The sequence below is a fragment of the Ostrinia nubilalis genome, chromosome 9, assembly GCF_963855985.1.
Source record: "Ostrinia nubilalis chromosome 9, ilOstNubi1.1, whole genome shotgun sequence".
NCBI classification, from domain to species: domain Eukaryota; kingdom Metazoa; phylum Arthropoda; class Insecta; order Lepidoptera; family Crambidae; genus Ostrinia; species Ostrinia nubilalis.
In genome coordinates this window covers 2,014,342-2,041,100 of record NC_087096.1, presented here as the reverse complement: position 1 = coordinate 2,041,100, position 26,759 = coordinate 2,014,342, and the positions used below count along the sequence as shown (strand labels likewise).

At 37.7% G+C, this 26,759-nt stretch overlaps 1 protein-coding gene and 1 long non-coding RNA gene across 2 annotated transcripts in view; both read right to left on the bottom strand.

Moving 5' to 3' along the window:
• The window catches only part of LOC135074380 (probable chitinase 10), a 141,533-nt gene that overhangs the window by 92,276 nt on the left and 22,498 nt on the right, over nucleotides 1-26,759 (bottom strand). The window lies entirely within an intron of this gene.
• LOC135074899 (uncharacterized) lies at nucleotides 625-1,645 on the bottom strand. Its single transcript, XR_010257904.1, has 2 exons — nucleotides 1,462-1,645; nucleotides 625-847 (listed from the first exon to the last, which is right to left on the bottom strand). It is a non-coding gene; the product is annotated as an uncharacterized LOC135074899 (long non-coding RNA).

Below are 26,759 nucleotides of genomic sequence, written 5' to 3'. Positions count from 1 at the left end.
TGTCAGGTGGGGATTCTTGGATGGATCAAACAGTTCAGTGTATAGATGAACTACACTGAATTGTCCTTTATTTGACACTGACAGGGGGGCCACCGTCAATAGCGGATCGCTAGTTCCGACTTTTGCCACGGTGGAAACCTTATAGTTGCACGAAGATGGTGGCGCCCTTCTGTCAATGTCGTCGGTGGGACATTTCAGTGTAGTTCATCTATAGTTCTACTCTAGTTTTTTTTATTTAATAGATAATGGCAGGTTGAACCAACAAGAAGGTTTTAGTAGAGTCGTATAAAACCAAAGGCGGCCATCTGCAGTTTGACTCATTGTCGGAAAAATGAAAAAAACGTTGTATACGCTAGATTTACTTTTTACAACAACAAGAACATTTTTAAAATATTGCATTTTCTACGAATATTCAATGACACAACGTAAATCACATAGAATATTATAATTATAGACAAAAATCGTAATTATTTAATTCAGATTGCCGCCTTTGTCATTGAAAAATGAAGATTGCCGTATTTGGTACTGAACTAAGAGCAGAATGCCGTTTTTGTTACGAAGTTTTAAATAGGCAGCCATTTTGAAAATAAATAATATGCAGGGTTGTCAATCAAACAAAGCAAGAAAAATATTACTCATTGTTTATTTAATAAAATAAAAATGTTTAGTCACATAAATGAGCCTCAAATTAGACTTTCTTAGAAACAGTAATAAATTACTTTTCTCATTACAAATTTACTTATGACCAGACGATTGTAACTGTGAGTCGTATTTTCAAATACGCAGTTCGCTAGTATCAGCCAATAACTCTTCACAGTAATTAGTTTCAGTAGATGGAGCTGAATACCTGTGGAGATTTTTATGAGTTCAAAAATAGCATGTAATTCATCAAAATAAAGCAAATAAATTATATTTTCATAAAAATAAATAATACACTGTTAAAGATATTATATCGGACTTGTCAATTTAAACCAAACGAGCCAAAACTCAAAGGGATTAAGAAGAAAGCTCTTCTTCTTCTTCTTCTGAAAAGTTCCCCTTCTGGTTCCATGATTAGATCAGAGCCCCGATTACGGTAATTTTTAACGTCTACAATCCAGACACGCTTCTCGATTCTGCGATACGATTGGTCGTTCAACAGCGTACGTCAGCTGTTTTGACCAATCGTATCGCAGAATCGATGAACCGCGTCTGGATTGGAAACGTTAAAAGTTACCGTAATCGGGGCTCAGCTCGATTGTACCAAATTATTGTATTGTCATCCGATTTACATACGATCTCTAAGTTTCAAATCGATACGATAATTAGGAGTAAGTTATAATCGATTTCCTAGATTTGTTTACATACTTAGTTAGTTACTTACATACAACGGAATTATATAAGAGTCTTAAAAAGCCCAGTTGTACCAACACTAGCCCCCTAACGCGAATTTAAAATGGACAACCCTAGATTGAAACTAACCTCATTTTTTTGGCCACATTCTTCTTCCAGTTTTCTGTGTTTCTTCGCCGCTTTCTTGTGTATCTATTAGTCTCTGGTATTGGGTGACTCTCCATCTTCACTTTTATTATAAATTTAACTAAATGCAATGATTTAGACACCTATAATTCACTTTAAAAGGCACTGCAAATTAACGAACTTTCCGTAGATGCGCCATACTATGACGTGTAAATTGAGGGCTTCCTATTGGTTGAGAATACAATATTGCCATCTTTGTTTCTAAGTATCAGAAGATTGCCGGATTTGGTACTAAGGGCCATTTTAAACAGTTGTAACCATGGGAGATAGCCGTTTATGATTCCGAGAGAGTAGTTTATATAAATTTAATCAAGATTTCCAGTGTTGCCACTACCATAACTCAATTTTGACCAAAACGTCAGATTGCCACCTTTGGTTTTATACGACTCAGTTTATCAATCATAATAATCTTCTTGGTAAGTTAAATCGTCAAACAACTTTGATCTGAATAATTTTGAACTTTACTGACGAACAGTTAAAGATTATTTTCTTTAACTCGAGATTATTCTGTAACATAGTTTCAAAAGGTAATATGTGCTCGCGATTCGTTGAAGGAATCAATTTGAAAACTGACGAACCTTTTCATTCCGTGACTGTACAAGCAAGTTTTTATTCTGAAATGCAGTTGTACTAAAACGAAAAAAATAATGCAAAGTTCAAATAATTTCGAAAGCATGTAGCGCAAACCGAAAAAAGAGGAATAAATTCCATGCGCGATAATACAGTGTGAGTCACGTTAAAGTGTACATATGAAAATAGATGAAACTAGACCTATTTTTATCGACAAAAAAGAGGTCAAATTTTTTTTGAGATTTTTTTTTAATTTTTTATAGATTTTTTTTCTTCCAATTACTTATTGTAAAGAAAACGTAATAACTTTTAAACTAAGCGGTATATCCTGATAAAATAAAAATAATGATAATGCTAAATAACAGGCGATACTAAAAAAATACATAAAATACACAAAAAATGCCAACAAATAATAAAAAATGATACTTTTTGAAAAAAATCTGCTTATAAATTCGTATTTTTTTGGTTATTTGATAAATGTCTCCAAAAAATGCCCCTATAACAGGTGGTTTTTATTACTTTTTATTATTTTCTATCGTATTATCTTTGTAAAACCAAAAATTGCATGTCTCTATACCTATCACAACATTTGCTATGATCGTTTGAACAAAGGCCTGCCACAACATTATTCTCCGCTACAGGTAGAGACAATTTTAATTTTAACTAAAATGCTTATTTTACTTCGAAATCTTTTGTTTTTATTTGAAATCTAACTTGTCTTTATCAAAATTACAAATCTAGAGCCATTTTCAGTTTCGTTGTTAACGAAGCGTTGAATGGCGCGCCCGGAGAGGCTTAGTTCAAACGATCATTGCAAACGTTGTGATAGGGATAGAGACATGCGATTTTTGGTTTTACGAAGGTAATACGATAGAAAATAATACAAAGTAATAAAAACCACCGGTTATAGGGGCATTTTTTCGAGAAATTTATCAAATAACCAAAAAAACACGAATTTAAAAGCAGATTTTTGTCAAAAAGTATCATTTTTTATTATTTGTTGGCCTTTTTTGTGTATTTTATGTATTTTTTTAGTATCGCCTGTTATTTAGCATTATCATTGTTTTTATTTTATCAGGATATACCGCTTAGTTTAAAAGTTATTACGTTTTCTTTACAATAAGTAATTGGAAGAAAAAAAATCTATAAAAAATTAAAAAAAAATCTCAAAAAAAAAATTGACCTCTTTTTTGTCGATAAAAATAGGTCTAGTTTCATCTATTTTCATATGTACACTTTAACGTGACTCACACTGTATTATCGCGCATGGAATTTATTCCTCTTTTTTCGGTTTGTCTGTTATTAAGCATTATTACTGTTTTTATTTGATCAGGATATACCGCTTAGTTTAAAAGTTATCACGTTATCTTTACAAAAAGTAATTGGAAGAAAAAAAATTCTATAAAAAATTAAAAAAAAATATCAAAAATTTTTTGACCTCTTTTTTGTCGATAAAAATAGGTCTAGTTTCATTTATTTTCATATGTACACTTTAACGTGACTCACACTGTATAATAAAACGCTTTTCTTCAAATACTTACATCTTTTTGAAAAAAACTACGTTATATTTAAATTAAATTGATGGTTTAAAAAAATTACCCAATATTCGAAAAATCCGGATAATCCGGATTTGTACGTAACACAAATCCGGAAAACCGGATTTAAGAAAAATCCGGATTTTGCAATCTCTAACTCCACCCCTAAGGGGGTAACAGGATCCACGCGTACGAAGTCGCTAGTCTACTAATAAGAAGAAATAGCCACAAATGACCATTTTCTTTGCGCTTTACCATTCCAAAGCTTCTGCGTACTTATTTGCTTGAACTTTCACTTTGCATAACTTAAGCATACTATAATAAATGACATGTCAATGCGTACGTAATAAGCAAGCAATAGATACGACTAACTACTAACAAACGTCAAAAACTTACAAAATATAACTCCTATATCATAGTTTGGACGTGAACTTTTTACTTTTATTTAAATAAATTACATAAGTCCTTTATTGTAAAATGTAGACGTAGATTGATGAAAAATTGTGATATATCTGACACCACAATCCCTACTTAATATTAAAAATGCGAAAGCAACTCTGTTTTTCTGTTAGTTACACTTTCACGCCTGACCCATTGAACTGATTTTGATGAAATTTTATATAGAGATAGTGTGAGTTCCGGGAAAGGACATAGGATAGGTTTTATCCCGGTTTATGAAACGGTGACACGCGCGACAGTTTTTCTGTGACAGACAAAATATTTGAACGCGGACGAAGCCGCGGCCAAAATTTGTTATAAGAATTAAAGAAATATCGAGTACCTGATAAGTAGCTAATTTCTTAGCACAAAAAGGTAAGTGAAAAATAGTTCTCACTGCTTACGTAACACCAAAAACGGCTCCGAAATGACCTGAACGTCACAAAAACGGATCCTGACCCGTAGTATCAATACATCGCGAGTAAAAAGTGTAGGTATTTCGAATTTTTAGTGAGAAACTAGCAAGTGGCACATGGTGACAATTGGAGCGTGGTGGATTCCGTCACGCAGAGCCGAGCCACGTCTGGTGGTACAAGTATAAGGTGATGAAACGTAGTTTGACAAATAATGGATTTATCTGGTAGGTTTCTAGAAAAGGGAATTGCAGTTCTGGTCTTTTTCTGTCACACAGAGCTGAGGCGCGTCTGGTGGTACAAGTATAAGGTGATGAAATGTAGTTTGACAAATAAATGGATTTATCTGATTTGTCTGTTTCCAGGGAAGTTTTCAGAAAAGGGTCTTTTTTCGTCACACAGAGTTGAGGCGCGTCTGGTGGTACAAGTATAAGGTGACGAAACGTAGTTTGACAAATAAATGGATTTATCTGGTAGGTTTCCAGAAAATGGAATTGCAGTTCTGGTCTTTTTCCGTCACACAGAGCTGAGGCGCGTCTGGTGGTACAAATAAGGTGATGAAACGTAGTTTGACAAGAGTGGATTTGTCTGTTTCCAGGAAAGTTTCCAGAAAAGGGGATCTGGTGGTACAAGTTTATGGTAAGGAGATTAAACCATTTGGTTTGACAAATGAGTGGTAGGTTTCCAGAAAAAGGGGTTTAAGTTTCAGTATTTTTCTGACACCCAGAGCCATGGCAAGTCTAGTGAAACAAGTATAAGATGATACAGCTACTTGGTTTGACATTAAATGTAATTTAACGAAAGACAGATCAAAACTGCAACACGCAATAAACATCATTCTCCTAAGTTTGCGTATTTGGCGCGGTGCAATACAGATGTAATATAGTGTTATATCATCAGATGAAACATAACCTTGTCTCCAATCCACCATAAAAGCGAGCATCGACACCCATAAACATCGCTAAGCCATAACTTACACCACACATTATCCGTCAAACGCGCCATCAATTTGCCCGTATGCAAGGGAACGATCATTTCCATCTCCGCCATTTTCTTTTCCACTTTTCCGCGATATTTGTGCTCTCGTTAACGCCGTCTGATTATACGCCGCTCGTTACGGTGTCATTAAAATGTTATTACTGATGTCCGAGATACCGTTTTTGCGATAACGAGCACGGAAAACTTTTCAGGTCTTTCTCTTTGACATCTTGCATGTTATTGTAAAAATGATTTAAGATTTTTTATAATGTTACTCATATTTAATTTGAAAAATAACAATAATAGAAGTTTTTTCTCATTACCATCTTAAACAAGAATAACCTACACAAAGTTAAGAGTCCAATGAGTGTAATTAATACGATTTATTAATTCCCTTTTAGTTCATGAGCGGCTCTATCAAAACTATTTTAATATGATCCGGATATTAATCAAATGACGTTTTGCTCTTTACTACCATTTACCATATTATTAGGTCCATAATTGCTTGAATAAATTGAATATCTAATAACTGTAGCTATTATCACAAATATAATTATGGCACACATTATCCAAGCTCACATGCGCATCGTATAATGTTGATAGCCGACTCTATCATGATTAATTACTTAATTTCATGAATTAAAGATGGACATCATCATCACAAAAAATCAGTATAGTTTTAAATTTACTTAAAGAGAGGACACATTACTACATTACAAGACGTAGGTTCGGTTTGAGAGTCTACTTTCGTTCGTTCGTTCGTTCGTTTCAGCCGAAAGACGTCCACTTTTGGACAAAGGCCTCCCCCAAAGATTTCCACAAAGACCGGTCCTGTGCCGCTCGCATCCAGGCACCTCCCGCGACCTTCACCAGATCGTCGGTCCACCTAGTGGGAGGCCTGCCCACGGAGGAGATCCGTAGGAGAACCAGAGTGACTGACATAGCCCGCAGAATCGCTAAAATCAGGTGGCAGTGGGCGGGGCATATAGCTCGGAGAGAGTCTGCTTTAGTCCGAGAAAAATATTTTATTTAAGAGACTAATACCTTAATAAGTAACATCAAAAGAAAAAGTGTCATCAATCACAGTAACTTAATTTAATTCCCAGAAAAAACAGCTCATTTCCCGCTAATGTGACACGAAACAGAAACTCCAGGAAAACTTTAACAGGAACGTTACATCCGTTACTGACATTAAATTCGCCACCAAAATATACAAATGACGCAACTGTTATGAAATCAGCAAATTGTTATGTAAATTAATTACTTGTATGAGTCTTTTCATTAATTAACATTCATTTCGTGTAATACCTACTTCTCGAGGTGAGTTTTTGTACATATAAATGCACCGTTTTTTAGCTGTTACGCGCATGGACGATAGCTGCGATCTTAATCTCAGAAGATTACAACTTGTTCATTATTCAGATAATATTTTACGCACAAATTGATTAATGAGTACAAGTGGCTTGCTCTGTTCGCAAACATTAATAACTCAGACAGAAGGCGTTTACTTGAACACTCTACTACACGATTTAAATCATTGTAATTGAAATACGATTTGTTCGATCTATTCACATACCTATTTCTATCGTTTTTTTTTTGGAAGAAAATCTATTGCATTCCTGAACAGATTTTTTATTTGTTTACAAGCATTGATTATTTAAAGTGCAGTATTTTTTGCAATTTTTATACCTTGCTGCATTAACCTAAATTACCTCAGTATAAATTTAATTAATTGCTTTTTAAAACAGTAAGGTTGCGCCTTTACATCTAAGAAGTGTCGAATGAGCCGCCCCTAACGCGAAACTCAACCACGATTACACTTTACGATTTGGAACACAAACGTGTCGTCCCATCCCTTAGCGCCGAAACTGTTCCCTCTAAACTGTTCCTTTCTCCCTAAACTGTTGCCAGTGCAATCACATTACTGGGGCACAGTCACTTTTGTTTTACTCTTTCACGTACGAGCTTTTAACGTGCTTTGAGAAATTTTAGGCTAAGTGTGTTTGTTACGAGCTTGGAGCTTTAATTTTTACGGGACGAGAATCTTTTTGCAAGTATTCGCTGTTTTATTATACGTGTAAGAAATATATTTATTAAATGTTAAAGAAAACAAAAGTGCTAGTATGAAAAAAATCTAAACTTGTTAGTTTGACTTTGGACTAAAAATAACTTAAAAATATTTTTGACTTTGGACTAAAAAAGACTTAAATAATGCTGACAAAAGTCGAGGTGTTTACTCAATAAGCCAAGCAAATTTTGATCGTAACCGATTATTAATTAATGATTTCTTTTGTTCTCATTGAAAAATTCACTCGAATATCTCGACTCAACTTAAACTCAAGAGGTCAGAGTTATCGCCCGGCAACCGAAAGCTTTGAGTCTCACCAAAACCGTTAATTTAAAGTGAAAAGTCACATCCTCAACGTATTATTGCGAAATAATCCTTTATTCAAGAAAGCTCTACAAGTATCTACATTGCTATTTCACACACACTTTTTCTCCAAAAAATACTGCAACAAACAAATGTAACGAAGCAGGATTGCACCCGGAACGTTTGTAAATACCCTCTGAGGTGCAGTTCATGCATAATTCAGGTGCTTGCACCTATTTGCAAGCGTTTCAATTGGTTTTCTTACCGTTGGAACCACGTTCGCCAAATAAATCAACGGACCGTCGCGTCACTTTAAAGTTGTATGAATATTGGCTGTGAACGGTGAAGTCCTAGAAATTGATGATAAAATTATAGTCGAATTCTACATAAAACCAAATACCTAGTTTTTAAAACCGGTAAATTATTTTTTTCAGAAATGATTATTTCCTACAACTACTATAAGTACTTACATACCTTACTGATCTATCTTTTTACCTCTTTTTTAGATGTTTTTCTTACCAAGGTGACCACTCTTTAGGTAACTGAAGCAAGAAGAACGTACCTGGAACAATAAAAACAATAATTAGTCTATTTTGCTTTATATTGAAATATAAACGTTATCGTATAAACTTTTTCATACACCATAAATACATAAAAAACTTTACGCTTTATTCACCATCAGTATCGGGACTTATTTATAGTGCAACGGGTTTTTATAGATTTGCATTAAAGTGAGCCCCTGAACTTTAGATGAAGGAAGTTTTATTACAGAAGATAATTACTAGACTCTTGATATATTTATTACGAACTTGATGGGAAATATATCAATCCAATGTCTGCATATTAAAATTTTTATTCACCTTTTACTTATTTATTAGTACACTTCCAATAACTTTAGTGATTACTTGCTGAGTACTGACTACCTAGATCGCATATTTTATTAAAAAAAATTGACAGCCCACCTTAGTAACGCACTGCGTAACCTTACGTGACTCTAAGGCATGTTACAACAAAGAGCTTTTAAGAAAAAAAATGGGTTTTTATGAAAAACTTTAGTTTAAAGTAGACAACGCATAGGCAATTGGCTAGTGATTGCCCTTAAATCTTCTCATAGAATAAAATATAAAAAGCCACCTGTTTGATGGCGCCACTAAAATTATCATCTAATTTATTTTGAAAGACAAAAATAACTTGCATTTTTGAAGCACCAATGTTTAAGGTTATCCCAAGGTCTCTCTTAATTTTTGTCACAACACGTAGGTATGTTTTTTTATCTTTTATAAAATCAGGTAAACGACTGGTTTTGAACATCTCTACCTGCCATCTGCTTTATGGATAAACTTTGAAAAATGTGAATTGGATATCACACAAAGGGTAATTTTACTAAAAACAGTAACGTTTTACTATTTTGTGAAGGTTACTGCGTGAATGCTGTACATCATATTCGTAATTCTTTTTTAGTGAAAGGTTAAAACATTATTTTGATTGTTAGATCTTTGTCAGATTTTTTATTGTTAGATCTTTGTCACAATAACTATCTTTTTATTATGTATCCTACCTTGGAATAGAACCCAAGATTTTCGCAATAAACAGGCAACCAGTTGGCTCCAATCTAGCAAAGCTATTACAGTTATCAAGCCTTACCAAACTAAAAACTTTTCTAAATTGTGTCCCACGTCGGAATTTAACTTAATATAAGTACAGCAAGGAATTTACAGTATTTCCAACTAGATGCAAGACAAGATTGTCGCCGCTCCGGGACCATATTGGCCCAACCAGTTGGCTCCAATCTAGCACAGCCACAATTACAGTTATCCAACTTGTGCCCGCGCCGTTTTTGCCGCGAAAGTAAAAGTGGTACGCACTTGCGCAACACTTGTCGGGTATTGTCGGTTGATTGACAGCTTTGGACAATGCTTGATACAGATTGAGTACTTTCTTTGTAGCACGTGTATCACGTTATTTGGGGGACTGATGCTTCAGAATTTGTAGAGGTTCTTGTTTAAATGGTGAGGCAAATTTCGAAGGCATTTTGTCAGTAAATCGTCAGACCAAGGACCGTTTACAGGCGACAGCTTGTTGACAAAAAATTCTAGACGAAATAGGTAAAGTACACACATTCAGACCCTATCCAATCCATCGTGTGTACTTTATTTCGTCTAGAAGTATGCAGACGAATAATATTACTACACCACAAACATAGTGTATAGTTATAATAACTCTTTTTTTATTTTGTAGCATGTGATTTGATGATCATAGAATCTGTAAACTGATTTATAGAGTATTTTCTTCCTCGAGCATATTCTGCAATTTTTTATAGTTCCAGATTTGATTATCCTCGCACTTTAAAAAAGCGTTTGAGTAACCTTCTTTGCCTATGCGCTTTGGATGAATTATTTCGTCGATGAAAGAATGATCTTCAATTTCATTAAACGCGGAATCCATTAAACAAAATGATTTTCACGCAATCGCGATGTAACTAATTTGTGAATACCGAATTAATAATACCGCATCACGCATAGTACGAGTATACTCGTATAATATGTAATTATTTCGTTAAGTTACGTGTCTGCACCTCACGAATGTGACTTTTGTAAACTGTAAGTCATTAGTGGTTTAGTAATCAATATGTAATTATCTTTATTTAAGTGTTTTCTGATTTCCAATGACATGCTATAGTTAAGGTTATTGATGAATAGGTTCTGAGAAATTACAGTTCACCATACACCAACTTTTATTCCTTTTTTGCGATAACAGAGTTCAACGATTTAAAGTGAGAAAACGTAAACATTTGCCCTTTTTCTGCGAGAAATAAGACCCATTCTTACAGGGCAAGTGTCAAGCTTGCAAATGTAGAAAAATCAAGCTGGTGTTACATTAGCTAGATGAGGCATGTATTCAATGTATGATAATGTCATATTATATCAAGCAGGACTATTTAACAGGACTGTTTAATGGTTAGGTACGTTGTACATACAGCTCACGTTGTTCTAGTCCAAATTACTTAATAAGCTGTTAAAATTAAATAAAACCTACATCTGTAGCAGTGACGCAAAAGCCAAAGCAAGCCAAATGTCAACTGGTCGGCGGACCGGTCGAAAACCAGTCCATCTTAACAAATATCGAAGATTTCTTAACGAAACTAAGAGGGATTGATATTTGCGCTTACGTACAGAAGCTTAAGTTTAGTTTGATTGGTTATATAGAAACAGTCATAAAATTACTTTACAAGCTGCTTGTGTAAAAGACAGCAAAAAAACTCATGAAGCTTAAGATACACTTGTTTCAGTTGCTACCTAATACCGGTTATAATATTATAATGCACTTTTTTCCGATTTCAAAGATGTAAAATGAGTTCGATTTTAACTGAGTGATGACTCCGTGACCATAAGGAAAAAAGTTTTAGTAAATAAACACTTTTCCTTAGGGTCACTGAGGACAGGGGTAAACCTATATTATTTTCAACAAAACTTTTATTTTGTTTCTTTAATCATTTTTCAATCTGTGCAATAAAACTGCTGCTTTTTAAGGTTTTTTCCTCAGGTATTCAGGTATCAAAATCTTGGTCTCAAATAGCCAAAGTGGTCCAGAGGACGAGGCTTTTTGAGACAAAATCTGGTTTCCAAAAAAGATAAACCAGTTTCGCACATCATTTCTATTTTAGGACCAAGTGTTTGTTTGCGAGAATTACCTTTTTGGTCCTTAGAAAATTTAGTAATTACATATTTCACTTTAAGTAGGTACTTGCAGTTGTTGGTAATGCTTGTTTTAATCGATGAATTATCTAGACTTTTTTACAATGGACACAGTTCTTCCAAGGTGAATGAGGCCGTAGGTAAAGGTTAGTTTTTATATTATTATACTAATAGGTAGATAACTTCAGGTTTTGGACCAATTGAGTGTTGTCGTCGTCGTGTACAAAAAGTGGTGGTAGGTAGGAGTCATTTGTTATCATTTTAAGTCACGTTTAGCCAACTGATTCCTGAAGGGAGTCATCGGGGTCTTTGTGTTTTATAGTGATGATTATTTTTCCCATTAAATTCCCAGCTATGTTTATCTATGTTAGGAGTACGTTCACCATAATTACAGCATTTTTAGCGGGTTAGAACTACTGTCAGTTCGACAATCTGACACCATTGGCTATTCTCGCTATGAATAAAAAGAAAACAAGTAGGTACGTGGTTTGTTTCTAAGGAAGACATTTGCATAAAACAAGATCTAGTTATCGTGTCCTAAAACAGACACTGAGAGCTTGTTTAGTGACTAGTTTGACCTCAAATCGAAACCAGTCTTTCAGACATCAGAATCGACACCTACGCTTACATCCTGATTTATTTCCGCATAGTTATTTATATTTAAAATATATTAACTCTTATTATTAAGGATATTAAGGGCTAGTTTCATGATTTATAGATACAATACCTGATAGCCTATTCGAAAATAATTATGCCAGATAAAATTCTTAACATAGCAAATATTATGCCAGAGATGTATTTGAAAATTCATAAGGTTTTCTCACGAAAGTTTTCAAAAGAAAAAATAAAATCCCGTGTAAATTCATCATTCGGCGAAAGCTTGACTAAATAGACAGTATAAGTAAGCTATTGAGGGAGGCCTGTGTTCAGCAGTGGACATCCTGTAGCTGAAATAATGATGATACCTAATTAAGTAAGCTTTATCGAATCCCATAGGTATTTAATATCAACTAGCTCTAAGCTCACAAGTAAAATATAAATTCGAGACATTGAAATAACGTATTTCTAACTACAGACACAACACAATACATAAATAATGACGTAGGTAAGTAAAATAGACAGCAGGTTATCAGAATTCCCTTGTGTGAGATTTCAGAAGCCAAGTAAATAAATTTACCCGCTACATTGAACGAATGAAAGTTTAAAATTAATTAGACCCATTAAAACTATCCACAAATTCCCTCAGGGACTTAAACCGTTATTTTCGGGATGAAAGGGTACCTTTATCGCACATTCCATACATAATTAAGTATTTACTAAATGTGAAAAACTGCTTAAAACAAGAAAACAGTACTTTTTTTTTACGGCACAAAGCAGGACTGCAAACACCTGATGATAAGTGAGATGCAGTCAAGGATGGCACATACCTGCCCTGCTTTATTCACTCTCGCCTTGAAAGGCCCGGATTATATTGCTTGGGAAAGACAGCAGCAGGCAGTGAATTCCAGACCCTAGCTGTTCACATTATAAAAGAGTGAGCAAAAAATTCTTCAAAATAAGTATTCTTCGGCATTTAACAGATACTAGTCTATAATTCTAGTGATTCATTCCTGACATTTAAAACATTCTAGAAGCATCCACTTCTGCAATTTTGGTCATGATGAGATGCGTAACCTAATTTGAAAATAGACCGGTCAAACTTGTATTTATGTATTTTAATTAAATGATCTTGGAACTTGTATTGAATTATTAATTATGATGTTGTGTTTGGTCGTTTCTACCTTTCGGTCGTTTCTAAGCTTTCAAGAGGAGAGCGTATCTTTACCTTAAAGGCCGCCAACGCACCTGTAACGCCCCTGGGTCTGCGGGTGTCTATGGGCGACGGTAATCATTTACCATCAGGTGATCCGTCTGCTCGTTTGCCTCCTATCACATAAAAAAAAAAAAAAACCAAAAGATTTTTCTGAACAAAGGTCTCCCCCAAGGATTTCAACGATCCTACGCTGCCCGAATCCAGGCGTATCCCGCGACCTTTACCAGATCATTGGTCCACCTAGTGGGAGATCTACCCACACTACATCATCCGGCCCGTGGTCGCCACTCGAGAACTTTTCTGCCCCAACGGCCATCAGTTCTACGAGCGATGTGCCCGGCCCATTGCGACTTAATTTTGGCAAATCGGCGGGCCATGTCTACAAAGTTTTGTATAAAATCAACGGCATCATTGTTCAAATATTGCACTGACTTAATTTTGGATAGCATTTAAATCTAGAGCTAAGCGAAACGTAAATACAACATATTTCACATAAATGAAGCATTTTTAATGGAAAATACCCAACAACAAGTAAATTAACAAACTGCTCTTGATGATATTATAAGGTTGTTGACAACGAATAAAGTTTGTGGCTCATTTGTATCACTCGATCGTCTAATACCAGATGAAAAAGTGGATTTTGTACATTAGTTTTTAATATAACCAGATTGCTTATCAGACAACAAATCTTTAACGTCTTCAAAAAGCATCAAATAATAACTGAACAAACCAGGACAAAAACTTATACTAACCTTCCGTCGTAGATACATTTTCTATCGAAACGAAACGATTTCATGTTCAATCTCCGCAGTATCTTCACAAAAAGAGAAATAATCTCGATACAGTTCTCAGGCTTTTCCTATAACATCTACTGTTACCGATACACCAACACCGCTTCCTATCCTTTGTACAACGATAGCGAGGTGGCATTATAAAAAGAAAGCTATGCTAGAAACCAAAAAAAAATGTTAGCGCGAACTAACGAAGCACAGCGCCATCTATGATCCAAATTAGTAAACAGGCTTTATTTACTTTTGTTGCTTGATGGGTTTACTTTTGCAGTCAACTTAGCCTAGTCGCAGACTTCAGACTTTTGTCGGTCGATTTTTCATACAAATTAGAATCGGGTCCAACTATCAGCCGCCTCAACTACAGATTTTTTATCAGCAGATAGTTCATTCAGGCTGTTCATCCGTTCATCAGTATGGACATGTATGAAAGTACGCACATTGGTATCAGCCGATTCTTCATACAAATTACAATCGGGCCTATAAGGCCGACTAATGACCGTTTTCACCATCAATCCCTAATTTTTAAGTAACCCCTATTGTAACACTTAAGAATTTTGTTTTAATTGGGGTCACTTAAAAATTAGGGATTGATGGTGAAAACGGGCATAAAATTTTGTAGTCCGCGGGGAGTCTTATACACCCTTTGTGTACCTACACCTCCGGACTGAAGTTTCGAAAGTGCATTAAAGAAACACGAGACGGTTGCGGCAGCACTTCGATGGGTGATGTTGGTCAACTGTTGGCCAATGTGTCAACCCGATTTGATCAACTATTTGGCGGAGATAAACGATTTTGGCATGATAATGATTTTGTGTGTAATTTGAAACGTTTAGTTAGTTATTTGGTTCACAAGAACTAATATCTTTTATCACATTGTGTTTAATAGACAGCGAATATTTAGCGTTATTTTACAAAATTTATTTTTTGGAACAAAATCTTCGTTTCATATAAAAACGTAATCTACTCAAAAGAGGAAAGTTTTGATCGTTTGTTTGTTAGTATTGAATAGGCTCCGAAACGACTGGACCGATTTGAAAATTCTTTCACCGTTAGGCTAAGAACTCACGGCGCGATTTTCACCCGCGCCCGTGGTGGTTGTGGAATCGCGGTTTTATTTAAAAACTCACGGGAGCGGTTATTTGCGCGGTTATTCTAAGTGCTAAGTCACTGGTACAAAATGGTCGCCCGCCGAGCGGGACCCGATTACAACCGCGCCGCACCGCGTCGTGGGTTGTGCATTAGTTTTTACATAAGTATCTGCATTCTACAGAAGCTGCGGGCTCGCAACCGCCGCGGGCGCGGGTGAAAATCGCGCCATGAGTTCTTAGCCTTAGAATCAAATAATTTTATTTCTAATCTATTTACAGTCAATATCTAATTAAATTCATTAGTAGTCACTTGTCTTAATCAATAATGATTTGCAAACAATTAAAGTTCGCTAGACTAATTAAAGACCTGATTTAAAATATTCACAAACTAAAAACAACATAATACGTGTTATGTAATAATTATCCAATTTATAAAACAATTAACCGCTCTATTAACAAAAACGCATAAGTATTAAACTCCCATTCACTCGAACAATAAGAATTCCATTAACTAAGGTCACGGATTTCAATCTAACACAGCTGTTTTCGTTTTGTATTAAAATCGCTAATGAATAAATAATTCGACTGCACTTGGCAACCAAAAGTCAATCCTATTGTATTTGAAATAAAAGATAAAAGCCAGTAAAACTGTAGTCAGATTGCAACTTTATGGGTAAACAACGCGAAATCAACTACGAGTTACTAATAAGAGCTTTTAAAGTACAGAAAATAATTGATTAGATTTAAAACCAAAGCACACAATACGTTCTGCCCCCAGATAGTCGAAAAGGCGCATCGCAATTTTTTTCGGATTATTGAGTCACTCAAGGACAGCTGGAAATTTCAATTATTTGAAACTTTTTTATCTCCGTATTGACTTGGTGTTAATGCGCCTTTTAACATCGAGGGCAGCCCATTTATGTGGCAGGCAACATAATTTATATGTAAGACGACGCAGCGACACCGCTCCGGCATCGCAGCGCCGCCGCAACGCATCGTGTGCTTTGGCTCTAAGATTGAAAAAAGCTTATTGATTTTTTAATGAAAATGTTACAATTCTCTCAACTGCATTCTTACCTACAATGTAGCATGAAGGATGGCTATCTTAGAAAGTGGATCTTATTGTGTAAGAAATAAAGATGTTAGTATTTTTTGTTTGATGTAGTTAAAACAATAGATTGTAATGGATGTTGTTCGATATCTTCACGGTTGTGGAGCCACTCACCTCGGGACTCGGAAATGCAAGGAATTTTTATTATTTTAGGCAGAACGTACACGTAGCAACCTGCGTAATAAGTCAACTTTTCCGCATTTTTTTAATTGCAAAGAAAAATATGTGTTTTGCTTTGACTTTCAACACGATGAAAAAAACATAAGATTGAATTTAGTACATTGTTATAGACATTATTACAGAAAGCTGAAGACTGTGGCATCTTAAGTGATGGTAACAAATATTATTTTGCGAAAAATAAATAACTAGAGGTGTGTTTTTATCTGTATAAGCTTTAATTAATTTTATAATTCGCTTAAGTCGTGCAGACAAAAACTGTTAACGATACCAACGATAGCCAAATCCCAACTATATGTAGAATTGCTTCTACAGCTTCTTCAAATAGACTTCAAAGCAAACAGCTGTTTACTTAATGCAAGTAGCTGGAACTCTGAGATCAAAATCACTACGTTTGCATATCGCTTTAGAAATGGAAGTCATCATTCAAAACTTGCAATCGATGTCGGATATCAGTTTCCGCTTAGACCAACTTATCTATTTTTATTTCTGGAAGTTCGAAGTTAAGAACAATTAAGAAGCAAGTGAAAATAGATTCTTTAGAGCCTAAAATTAGGTTTCTACCTATTATAAATTATCACTGTTACGGGATTTTGCAACAAAACACTTTTATAAAGGTAAACAGGCATTTACCCTCCCGTCGTTTCTACCTAATCATAAGGTAGGTACATAATAAACCACGAGGGGTTAACGGGACTGTTAATAATTTGTATTTACAAAATGAAATAACCGTAATTTCACAAATCATTTATTTTCTATCTTATGGCTTGTAACAAGTACGATTGAACTATCTCTCTTATGTACCACCTGAATTCTGCATTTACCTATGTTTTACAAATAAATGATTTGATTTGATTTGATTTGATTTGATATCTTCAGAACTATCTTTATTATCTTTTTTTTTCTTTTTTTATGAATTTGTCTTCTTTATGAATTTAACTTCCTTATGAATAAGATTACTTACAATGCCGATCTACGAGTGTGTCACTCTCGTCTCACGCTCAGCCGGTCATCCCTCATGCACCAGTGACGTGGTCGAGCAACGATGCCCCAGTAAGCCCTCACAAATGAGCGGCCAAGTGGGCGAACCTGCAGCCATCCCAAGTGACTGTACTTAGAGGATAGGAAGACCTTTACACTGTACGATATTCTTTTACCCAGATGAAGACATTAAAATTGTTCGTTCGTTCGTTTCAGCCAAATGACGTCAACTGCTGGACAAAGGCCCCCCAAGGATTTCCATAACGACCGGTCCTGCGCCGCCCGCATCCAGACACCTCCCGCGACTTTCACCAGTAAAAAATTGTATCAGTATCGTATTGACGAAAGAGTATTTTTGGTCATTATTATGCACAAATGCACAGGAATGTCCCAAAGAGTACAAATAAGTTACTAAGTGGGCGTATCTAAAGCATTCTCGTATCCATAATTTGTTGATAGAAGCACGTTTACGATTCTGTTTTAGTTACGAAGATATTAACTGCGGTACATTACGGTGTAACTCTTGTCTTACGCTCACCCCTCATCCACCGGTGGTCATGATGAGGATGCCACAGTAAGTAAGCCTTCACCAATAGCACAGAGAATGTTCCAGAGAGCCTTTATAAATGAGTTACCAAGTTGGGATCCCTAAACCGTTACGATATTCTTTTTTATTTGGAAGGATATTGACTTCGGTCGTCACTTTACATGCATGCAAATGATAGAGTGCGTTTACACTCTACGATATTTCTCTAGGCTATTAAATTAGGTTTAAGGTTTTTAAATCAGACTTCGATTTAAGCGAAGACACCATGATTATTTAAGCGTTCAAATATATTACTTGACGTAAGTTACTTTACTTATAGAATCAAAAGAACCTACATACAAGGTTTTTCATAACATATTTCCAATTGGTAAAAATGCAACCCATCAAACTTCTAAATTCTACAACAGTTAAGTTACTCTCGACTAATCGTTCCGTGTAAATCTCACTCAGCATAACATGTTCCCGGTCCCAAAAATAATCTTCACAAAATGTCAAGCATAACGGGCCATTGTAAAGTTCAGAGAGGTCGGGTCGACGAACTGAGATGAGTCGAACCTCTACCCTTTTTGCTCTGTGTCGGGAATGCGTCCTGGAATCCGGGACTTTGGAATCGATTGACCTTTTTGTTGATGACTTGACGGCGGTAAAAAATGTTGGATGATTTGAGAGAAGTTTAATTGGAAATAGATGCGACTATGTTTTTTGATTTGATTTTTAAGGATAAACCTAACCCTACGATACGTATATTTTAAAAATGATTTTTTTATGATTTTGTTTCAAGATTAATGTTTACGGTAAACAAATGATATAATAAGATAATTTCCTAAACCAAGGGTTATCACAAGGTGGGCCGATGACATCATAAAGGTAGCAGGGAAGCGCTACCAATCGATCAACATGGAAAGCATTGGGGGAGGCCTATGTTCAGCAGTGGACGTCCTATGGCTGAAATGATGATGATGATAATGAACGACGTGTTTGGAACGGTCACCCATCCAACACCAACCATGGCTAAAGTTGCTTTAATTAAATAATCATACCGAAGCACTGTCGCCTCTACAACGTCAGATGGTTAATTATACGAATTGTAATTGCACTGGTCTTTTCGCTAATTAATAACTTTCTCATTAATGACGGCGCGATCGGGTGTCAAAGCTTTGTAACCCGAGAATTTGTCTAAAACTGGAGATACCTACTTAAGTTTTTAATTAACTAAATTAGTAGGTGTTTTGTTGTTTTTCATCGTAGCCTTTCAAGAACGGGCAGAATATTTTTAATGTTGACCTTTTCGTAGATAGTTAAGTATCGGTCATCATTGACGATGTCGTCATCCTCGACTTCGGCCATAAAAACCATAACAACCATGTGGTTGATGGTTTGTATGGCCAATCATTCAAGACCTAATTATTCAATGGGACTACGTCCGTCTAGTATAGGTACTTCAAGTGGAATGAGATTTTATTATCTTTTAAACATAGCCAAATATAAAGTAAAGCGACGATCGTATTCACATTGAAGTTAATATTATCTTTGATTGGTTGAATTATTAAATAGCAATCTTGTGAAGTAATAGCTTCGAATACAGGTCATAGGTTTAAAGTTTGAATCTAACTTTTAGCGTTAGAATTTGTATTCTAACGCTAAAAGTTAGATTCAAACTTTAAAATTCAAATTGAAAATACTAGTTTAGGCTTGTGCCTAAACTACTATTTTCAATTCACTTACATAATAATTATGTACTTAGTAGAAACGCTAAAAGAACTTTAGAATTATTTTAACGTAGCACATCGTAGTCAGTTAAATGGCAATGTTCTAACAAAACAAGTAAAAAGGTGCACCGCACACTGAATCGCTTCTGAACTAGATGTAAGCGTAAGATCACACTATTATTTTGGAATTAAAGGACCTAGCTGTCTGACCCAGTAGTTCGTTCGTTCGTTTCAGCCACATGACGTCCACTGCCAGACAAAGACCTGTCCCAAGGATTTCCATAACGGTCTTGCACTGCCCGCATCCAGGTTATTCCCGCGATCTTCACCAGATCGTCGGTCCACCTAGTGGGGGTCCTGCAAACGCTTCGTCTTCCGGCCCGTGGTCGCCACTCGAGAACTTTTTTCCCCAAAACAGTAACATTCATTAGAGGAGTATCTAATCCTCTAAGGGATATTTTTAGGGTAATACAACAATGTTATGGCACTCAATCGCGAGATGGCTGTCCAACTTCTGTCTATCACATAAACATATCAACAAAGATTTCCACACGGTTAATTTATGAAGGGTAAATGGATAGATTTTTATAGTAGGTTTGCAGACGCAATATGGCGGTACACCAGAGCTTGCGGTATTGTTACCACATTAACAATCTTGATCTGTTTCTTAGTATCCAACTGAAGTATCTCTACGTTAGTATTTTTACGCTTATTAGCTACTAATAGCATAGGCCCAGTTGTGTATCCTAAGCCTAAGAGAAAGCCCGTACAAACTGGGCCAGCATTTCTTTTAGTAATTAGTGTCAATTGGCCAGACTCAGGCAAAAAACGGTTACAACTAACACGGTTTGGTGCATTCTACCAAAAGGCCGGTTTTGGGCTGGAATGCAGACATTCAGGATTTTGGGTCTAGCTATTTTGGTCGAGGTATATTGTGTGTGTTATGAGCATTAACTTAACCTTGACCATGTTTTTGTTATTAGGGCATATTTTTCAAGGAAATTAAACACCTAAAGTCCTGTGGCTGAAATGATGAAACACCTAAATTAATTCAGACGCAACTCATTTTTGCCAAAAAAAATTATCCTGCAATTGTTTGTAACAACTGAGGTTTCAACTTACAACTGACGTCAGATATTATAAACGGTACCTATGGCGTTTAATACATTTAATCTGATCTTGCTTGCACGCGCTGTCCGAAGTATGAAATCTTTTTTTTTTTGGCAAATACAAAGCAACACACAAAGAAATTTTATAGTTATTATTTATGTATAGTTTGTCCTAATAAATTACTGTTATAATGTCCTATTTGAAAATCGCACCCAGAACCTCAGAACAAAGATGAAAGTATCAACTTCATACTAGTAGTTGAAGATTTTTGTTTTTATTTTCATTGTCTATGTAAGTATTTAGTAATATTATAACAGAGTATAAAGAGAAACTTAGCAGAAACATTGACATATCTAACGCCTTGTGTGCTTTACTATGAACAAACAAACGCGAAGGTTGGAGCCATACTCGTTTCACCCTGTTGCAACAAATCAATTAGCTAATAATAGCTCGCCAATACCATGTTTGTCTAATCCTTCATTACGGCTATTAGATAACTAACCGGTCCGTCAAAATGTGTATCTATTACGCCTACTTATGCACACAGTTATTCAAACTAACTCTTGCTGCTATTGCAATAAAATCACATCGACTGCATGGAAAACTTTGCACGACGGTCAGATCCATACCGGCTTTATAACAAGCCATTATAACTCTTATTAATTACAAATAAGGTCTCCGATTTTGAAGTATCGTTTCGGTAAGCCATCGCAATAGTTGCCTAATGCATACACGGCGCAAGCCAGTGTTTACCGGTCGCAATGTCCGCCAATGGCGCAATGGACGGACGGCTTTATTTGTAGAGGCGATATGCGAGTGAGCTACCGATTGTAGCACTCTTTAAATGGTAGCCTAGCTCTATTATATGCTTGTAGACAAAGTAACATTCGTTATCGTTTAGAATGTAGTCGAGTACATCAGCTGTTTTAGAAGTTTAGGGACGTAACGAAGCTTTATACTTACAAAATTGAAGCTATTGTGGATTGTTAAATACTTAAATGTTAGATTGTCTACCACTTAAATGAGTAGAGGCAGCACGTTTTGTCGTTAATTAGTTTGTAAAAATACGTTTTTTAAATACCATATTTTAAAGATTCACCAATGTTTAACACCAATGTCAATAACCGTATAAAAATAAACGCACCGGTTTTTAGAGGAAAACACTGTCGTAAAGATACCAACTTTTTACTTCTCCCTTCTTGATTTGAGGTATAATTCCAAATCGCACTAAGGAAAACTATATTAAGTGCTTGACATTTTGTCCATACATTTCATTTTAGTAAGATTCGCTATCAAAATTACCTAAATAGCTCTTTAATGCTACGCGAAAAGTATATTCCCTCCATAAAAGAAAGGTGACGATATTATAAGTTCTTTACATCACTAGCCAGGTTACGTGCTAGGGCAGTTGCGTCATTAAAATAAACGTCATAATAATAAGACAACTCATGAAGTGGCGAGCTGGCAGAGTGCCAACTCTAGCGAGAATGCCCCTTTGGGGTTTTATGAGGCGGCTTTCCCCAAGCCGAATTAAACTCCGGTTAGTGATACACGGCGTGTATTGGAGAATCTTGTAGCAGGTATATACAGTGTTTTACACAACGGCGTCACGTACAAGTGACTTTATAATGTTGATATTAATCTACTGGATGTATGCACAAGTGCTATACAGTGAGTTTTTGGTATTTACAAATGCAAATCACAACGAGTAGCGTTGTTGGTTCTGAAGGCGCCAAAAACAAGTATCGTTCGGAAAAGGTCATCTGTCAAAGTCCGATTTTGACAGCTATTGTTTGTGGTGCGTTCGGAAATCTAAAATCTTCGAACGCCACACCACCCCCCCACGGAGAAGGATAATTTAAGCGAAAAAATAGTATTCATTTTGTTTCTTAAATTTAACGTGTCTTCCGGCACGGGTGGTATATGGCTGTTTTTCAATGACGGTTGTATCTTCAGAGCCGGTTGCAGGTTGCGGCTCTTCAGTAGCTGGTGTGAACGGTGGCTGTTTAGATGTGGGTGTAGGTTGTGTTTGAGCTTTTGAGGTAGATGACTTGGGCTCTTCACAATCTTGATCCTTTGTAGTTGTGTGATCAACGAAAGCTGGCTTGACCCTATCTATGCTGACGGTGGCTTTTCTGCCTTTTATGTCGATTGATATGGTTTTTCCATCTTCGGAGCGTTCTATAATGGGATATGGACCAGTATAGGGGGGCTGCAGGGGGCGACGAACCGAATCGTCACGCAGGAAAACGTGAGATGTTGAGGCGAGTTCCTTAAATATGAAGGTGGAAGGGACACTGTGACGAGAAGCTGGAATTGGCCTGGCATTAGCCATTTGTCTGCGCAGTTTGGTAATAAAATCTGAAGATGTGTTAGTGCTGGTATCTGGTACTACGAGCAATTCTCCCGGCAACCGCAAGTTTTCTCCGTAGAGCATTTCGGCTGCTGTAGCTTTTAGGTCTTCCTTAAAAGCTGTGCGCATACCAAGTAACACGAAAGGCAGAGAAGTGACCCACGTAGCGTTGTGGCACATAAGTGCAGCTTTTAACTGTCGGTGGACCCGCTCTATCATGCCGTTAGCGCTTGGATGATATGATGTTGTTCGAATACGTTTGGTGGCGAAGTTTTCCATTAAACGGCGGAACAGGTCGGATTCAAATTGGGTACCTTGGTCTGTTGTTATGATGGAGGGAATGCCAAAACGGGATATCCATCCTTGGGTGAATGTTTCGGCTACTTCTTCGGCTGTAATCGACTGCATGGGCCAGACTTCAGGCCACCGAGAGACCCTGTCGATTGCTGTCAAACAGTAACGGTATTCTCTGCATTGTGGTAGCGGGCCAATGATGTCGATATGGACATGTGCGAAACGGCCAGATGGTTGAGCGAAAGTCCCAAGAGGAGCGGAATTATGCCTCGTTATTTTGCTGCGTTGACAAGCTACACAGGATCGTGCCCAATTATGGCAATCTTTTCTGATCGAAGGCCATACATAGCGACCAGTCAAGAGGCGGGTTGTGGCTCTTATGCCGGGATGGCTTAAGTTGTGTAGCTTGTCAAATGCTGCACGACGAAACGGAGGAGTGAGGTATGGGCGGGGTTTTCCAGTGCCCACGTCGCAGATTACTGAAGTGTCAGAACCTGGAAGGATAACTTCGACGAGCTGTAAACCGCTTGAAGCCTTTTGGAGGTCTGCGAGTTCGTGATCTTCCTTTTGTGACCTTGCCAGGGCTTGGTAATCTTGTTCGATTGATATTGCTTCAATCCGCGACATGGCATCAGCGACGATGTTGTCTTCGCCTTTAATGTACTGAATGTCCGTGGTGAACTGGCCGATGAATGATAATTGGTTGAGCTGGGGTGGAGGGAGCTTTTCGCGGCGTTGTATGAATGCGTACAGCAGTGGCTTGTGGTCGGTGAAAATGGTCGCGTGCTGTACTTCAAGTATGTGGCGAAAATGCTGTACGCTTTCATAGACGGCTAAGAGTTCCCGATAATAAGCTGGCCACTGGGTTTGTTGAGGGCTCAATTTCTTGCTAAAGAAGGCGAGAGGATGCCATTCACCATTTACTTTTTGTTGGAGGGTTGCTCCGATGTGGGTGCTGGAAGCGTCCGTGAACAAACCGAGTGGTGCGTCTGGTTGTGGGTGGGCTAGCAGTGTTGCTTCTGTTAGGCTCTGCTTGCATTTCTGAAAAGCCAATTCCAGGTCTTCAGTCCAAGGAATTGGTTTTGAACCTTTGAGATGGTTGCTGGCCAGAACGTCGATCAAGGGAGCTTGATATTCCGCGGCTTTGGGTATAAATCTACGGTAATAGTTAATCATACCCAGAAACCTACGGAGACCTTGTGCTGTTTTGGGTGCGGGGAAGCTTTTTATGGCTTCAACTCGGTGGGATGGTGGTTTAGTGCCCTCGGCTGAGATGTTGTAGCCTAGAAAAGTGACTTCCTCAGCTCCTAAAACGCACTTTTCGCAATTGATTACCACTCCATATTGTTTTAGTCGTTGGAACAGCTTGCGGAGGTGTTCTTGGTGCTGGCAGGCGTCGCGGGAGAAGACCAGGATGTCATCAACATATGGGAAAACGAAATCAAGCCCCCTCGTGACTTCGTCTATGAAGCGTTGGAAGGTTTGCCCAGCATTTCGAAGACCAAAACTCATGAATGGGAATTCAAACAATCCAAACGTTGTGATGATGGCTGTTTTGCAGACGTCAGGCGGATGGACGGGGATTTGCTGGTAAGCTTTCACGAGGTCGATGGTGCTGAATATGGTTGCGCCTCTCAGGTTGTGACCGAGATCACCGATGTGTCTAACCGGATATCGGTCGGGGATGGTGCGAGCGTTCAGGGCACGGTAGTCGCCACATGGTCGCCAAGTGGCATCTTTTTTGGGTGCTAGATGAAGTGGCGCAGACCATGGGCTGGAAGATGGTGTAGCAGTGCCCGCTTGTACCATGTCGGTGAAAGCTTGTTGCGCTGCTTTGAGTTTTTGCGGGGCTAAACGGCGAGGTCGGCTGGAGACAGGTGGTCCATCTGTAGTGTTGATGAAGTGCACAGTCTCATGCTTTATGACGCGTGGTAATCCTGGAGGTTTGGTGATGTCTGGAAATTCTCGGAGGATCTCGTGGAACGGTGAATTGTTAAGACCAATTGTGACGGCTTTGACACCTATGAGCTGGTCAGGCGGAGCGATTATAGCTGTATTAGATAGCCCAGTTTTGCCATCGACTATTTTCTTACTAGCGCAATCCGGAAGGAGGTGGTAATGTGCGAGAAAATCTGATCCGATGATGGGGTTGCTAACGTCAGCGACTACAAACTGCCAGATGAAATCTCGGCGCAAGCCAAAATCCAGTTTGAGGTTGATGGTGCCGTACGTTTTTATGCAGCTACCATTTGCTGCGCTGAGGTTCCAGTCATCAGGCTTCCTGCGGCTGCGCAACCATTGATAGGGGTAACAGCATAAATCTGAACCGGTGTCGATCAGGTACTGTTGTTTCGTGCTCCTGTCCGTGACGAAAAGGCGGCGACCGTGGGAATCTATAATGCAGCAATCAGTATTCGCCACTACTGATTGCTGATTGAGTTTTCCGCTATCCATTTGCATGGAGGTGTGCATTTAAGTGCTCGGTGGCCAAAGGTTTGGTGGTACCAGCAATGTTGGGACGCGTTAGCGGATGGAGACCTGTCACGTCTTCTGTTGATTGATGTGGAGCGGGATCGTGATCTGCTTTGTTGCTGCACCGTTAGGGCTGCAACTTGTTTCGTTAGGTTTTCCACACATTCGGCAAGTGAGGCGAGAAGAGGTGGGGGACTATTGATGGCAAACAGGTTTGCAGGTCCGGGGGCAACTTCCGTGATCCTATCGGCTAGATCCGCTAGTTTGTCTAAGGTGAGGTCCGCCTGCGCTGCCAAAATGGCTTGGACTTGGTTGGGCAGTCGGCGGAGCCAAAGTTGTCGCAAGAGGTTGTCGTCTTTTAGTGTAGACCCGGCAAGCGATCTAAGATGTCGTAGGAATGTGGACGGTTTCCTGTCGCCCAATTCCTCTTCGCTGAGCAGGCGTCGAACTCGTTGTTCCTCAGAGGTCGATAATCGGCGAATCAATTCTTCTTTGAGTTTCCCATATTTGTTCTCTTCAGGGGGATTCATCACAATGTCCTCTATTTCCCCTATAACCCGCTGGTCTATGGTAGCGATAACATGACAAAACTTTGTTGAGTCAGCAGTTATTCCAGCTAAGTGGAACTGGGCCTCAGCTTGGGCAAACCATATCGCTGGTCTGTCGGTCCAAAATGGTGGTAGTTTTACCGACACCCTGCAGACCTGTTCACTTGATATCCCCGATTTGGGTTCTAGTTGTGCCTTGAGTTGGGATTCTAAAAGTGCATTTTTGGCAATAAGTTCTTCTAGCTGG